Source organism: Capsicum annuum, unplaced genomic scaffold (genome assembly GCF_002878395.1).
Source record: "Capsicum annuum cultivar UCD-10X-F1 unplaced genomic scaffold, UCD10Xv1.1 ctg51847, whole genome shotgun sequence".
Lineage (NCBI taxonomy): Eukaryota > Viridiplantae > Streptophyta > Magnoliopsida > Solanales > Solanaceae > Capsicum > Capsicum annuum.
Genome location: NW_025859824.1, coordinates 9,757 through 13,670, shown reverse-complemented (window position 1 = coordinate 13,670; position 3,914 = coordinate 9,757). Strand labels below are relative to the sequence as shown.

Genomic DNA, 3,914 nt, shown 5'->3' with positions numbered 1-3,914 from the left:
TATTGGGGGTAGCCCGATCCATTTTAGGCCAAAATCACGCCCAGGCCCTGGGACCACCCCAAAAAACATAGGCTATAGCACACTAATTTTGCCCAAAAATGGCCCGTTCGCGCCTTTTGGCCCATTTGATCACCTAAACCACCCAAAAAACCATAATGGCCCTCACTGGGCCACTTTTCAGCCTGTTTGGAGATGCCCGATCGATTTTTGACCAAAATCACACTCGTCACCTAGGACCACCCCAAAAATCGTGGGCTATAGCATACTGATTTGGCCTAAAAATGGCTCATTTGCACCGTTGGGCCCATTTGACCACCCAAAAAACCATAATGGCCAACACTAGGCCATTCCCCAACCTATTTGGGGCAGCCCGATCAATTTTTGGCTAAAATCAAGCCCTCTCCCCAAGCCCACCTTGAAAACCGTGAGATATAGCACACTAATTTGGCCTAAAAATGGTCCGTTCGCACCATTTAGTAAACCGTCCAAAAAAACACAATGGGCCACACTAGACCGCTCCCCAGCCTATTTGGGGCAGCCCGGTCGATTTTTGGCAAAAATCATGCCCGGCCTCTGAGCCCTTTCCGAAAATCATGGGCTATAGTTTAACACCCCATATTTTTGTGTGTACTTGTTCTATTTATATGGAACTTGATATATATTTGTGGTGTAGATGGAGTTCTAAATACTTCCCATGTGGTTTAATGTGACCAAGTATATACAAATTTCAAATTAGATTAAAGAGTTAAGAACTAAAAATTGAGTATTTTGTTAAGGTGCTTTCTTGACTTACTTAAGCTAGTAGGTGGATCACTTACTTGAGATATTTATACGAAGTTAATGGACCCAAGGTTATGAACCAGATTTGATCCTATGTTAAGGTACTCATTTGGGCCTAACTTAAGTAAAAGAGAAGGAAATAAAAAAAAGCCCAACACTCAAAGCTACAAAGGCTCATTTTAGTTTAGCCCAACTATGAATTAAATAAGTATGTAAATAACCTACTAATACTTCCTTTGACCAACTTATTGCGCCAAATACACTACCACCTACTTGAATTAATTTTGACCCAAGTTAAAGGAAAGAAAAGAAGGAGAATGGGCAACAAAGGCCCAATAGTTTTGGATCCACAAAAGCTCAATATATTGGGCAAGTATATACATCATTTAATTGACAAAATATAGACCAAAAATAGTCAATAATTCGTCAAATAGCAGCTTCTATATATGGATTGGAAATCAGCAATTTTTTCTCATTTCAACCTAGACAAAAATTTCAGCTTTCTAGGTTTTTCTCTCCTGTTCTCTCTTGGCTATGAAGTAAACCTATAGTTCCACAAGGGTTCTTGGGATTTACCTTCCTTCCAAGCTAAAGGTATGTGAATAATTCATGAGCTTGTACTAAGGAAACTATGTGTTCTTCAAGATTAATTTCCGGACAGCCCTCTCTTTAAGTTTTGATAGTCAATTGTTCTTAGTTATTAAGGGATTTCTCTTTTCTCTTTTGGTGTATGTGTGAAGCGATTAAGCTATTGAAGAAATACACATTAAGGACTAAACTACCAAGGAAATCAAGGTATGGTTGCTATCCACTTTTGTCCTTTTTCCATATACATTTGTTGATGGAGGATTACACATATTTTGTTGCTATTAAAGGATGATTGGAGTGTTGTTGCGGACTGTTTTGTGTGTTTGGGTTGGGGGCTGCCCGGTTACTATTCGGAAAAGGTGTGATTAGTTTGTATTGAACTATAAAATATGGATGTGGTGATTCACCACTGAATTAATGATTGTGTACGTCTATTGCTCATTTCGCTTTGTGTCTTAGTTGGGAGGTGTAATGAAGCCAAAGTTGTGTCAGGGGATATTATATGAATATGTATGGTATGTGGATGTAATTGGAGTATAAGAGGGTTAAATTTACATCCTTTATTGATAAATTAAGGGCTTACTTCCCGGGCACTAGTTTGGTGAAGTTAAATAGCCAAAATATGACGTTTGGTTGCTAATGTTAGTTTGCCATATATTTTATTGTAGATAAGTAATCTAAAATGGCGGAGAGTCGAGTTGGTTTGGTATTGGAGTTTTACAACCAGGTATGTAAGGCATACTCTATTTTGCGCTCTAGGCATGAAAACGGATACTTGTTCCATCGAGCAAGCTTCCAAGATTATCCTATAACACGTGATACATAATAGCACCGTATGATATCCCATGTTACTAATGAACTTGATCCCACTCTCTAATTAGTTAAAACACCTCAATACATGCTTACTACCAATCCTACATGTCTATTTTCACTAGTAAATTTCAGAATTTCTCCGGTTACTCAAATAAGACCCATGTGTTATTTTTAGCTCCTAAACACTTCATTAGCGTGCCAACACCTCCTTACTTTATTGTTATTGCATTGATTGCCTATTTACATGTCTCTTATTGATAGATCATTGTTTCAAGGTACCATAATGTTATGACCACCGAAGTAACAATCTCAAAGGCTAATTAAACTAAGTAATGGAAATCTGTAAAACGGGTGACAGCTCAGGGGCATAATCCTAGCATGGGACAATATCGATACTTTATATGTGGGTGGAAGCTCAGGGGAGTAAGCCTACCATGGACTGATCCCAATGGTTATTTATAGGTGGCAGCTCAGGGGCATAAGCCTAGCATGGGCCGATCCTGATTTTTTATTTACTACTGATCAGCTGGTCATTCGTATAATATGGATTACAAAGATAATGAAGTAAGAAGGTAAAATAAGGAAAGAAATGTAATGTACCCTATTCCACAAGTAAATGTAAAGGTGGTCTGTAGCACTATTTTTACACTTGCTCCAGATTTTTATTGAACCTCCGTATCTTGTATTGTTACTTTTATGCCTTGCATACTCAGTACATATTTTCGTACTGACTCCCCTTATGGGGGACCTATATTTCATGCTACAGGAACAGGTGCTTCGGCAAACACGCCTCCTCAGTAGGATCCCAGGATATCCATCTACTATTGGTGAGCTCCAGTTTACTTCGGGGCTTTCCGAGTCGGTTCTATATATTTTTGGTATTGTATAAAAGTTAAAAATATGGCGGGGGTTTGTCCCAACCATAGCTAAGTTCTATGTATCATCTAGAGGTTTTGTAGACCAATGTAAAGTTAAGCATGGTAGTGTGTTATCTTGTAGATGTTATGGCCCCAACATCCAAGTCTATTATGTATATAGTTTTAGGGCTTGTCATTTATATTTTTTTTTAGTAAGGCATTATATCCGTAGATGGCAAAACCTTTCCCTATTATAGGTGCATGCATGTGAATTCCAAGGTTATGGGTTGGTTCTTTCGGGCCTTCACGGCTATGGGTGCCTGTCCGCCCCAATAGGATTTGAGGCGTGACATATAGCACACAGATTTGGCCCAAAAATGGCCCGTTCGCACCATTTAGCCTATTTTACCACCCAAACCGCCCAAAAAACCATAATGGCTCACACTAGGCCACTCTCCAGCCTATTTAGGGAAGACCAGTCGATTTTTTACAAAAATCACGCCTGGCCCCTGAGCCCTCCCCAAAAACCATAGGCTATAGCACACCATATTTACCCAAAAAGGATCGTTCACGCCGTTTAGCCCGTTTGACCACCCAAACTACCCAAAAAGCTACAATGGCCCACACTAGGCCGTTTCCCATCCTATTTGGGGTAGCCCGATCAATTTTTGAAAAAAAATCACGCCCGACCCCTAAGCTCCTCCCTGAAAACCGTGGGTTATAGCACACTGATTTGGCCTAAAACCCGCCCGTACATGCTGTTTAGCCTGTTTGACCACCCAAACCGTCAAAAAACCTATAATGGCCTACACTGGGCCGCTCCCCAGCCTGTTTGGGGCAGCCGATCAATTTTTGTCCAAAATCACGCCCGAACCC

The 3,914-nt window shown here is 40.2% G+C and overlaps 1 long non-coding RNA gene across 1 annotated transcript; it reads left to right on the top strand.

The window, feature by feature from the left end:
- Positions 1–1,211: 1,211 nt before the first annotated feature.
- On the top strand, positions 1,212–3,238 carry LOC124892905. Its single transcript, XR_007050465.1, has 4 exons — positions 1,212–1,374; positions 1,521–1,575; positions 2,037–2,095; positions 2,948–3,238. It is a non-coding gene; the product is annotated as an uncharacterized LOC124892905 (long non-coding RNA).
- Positions 3,239–3,914: the final 676 nt, after the last annotated feature.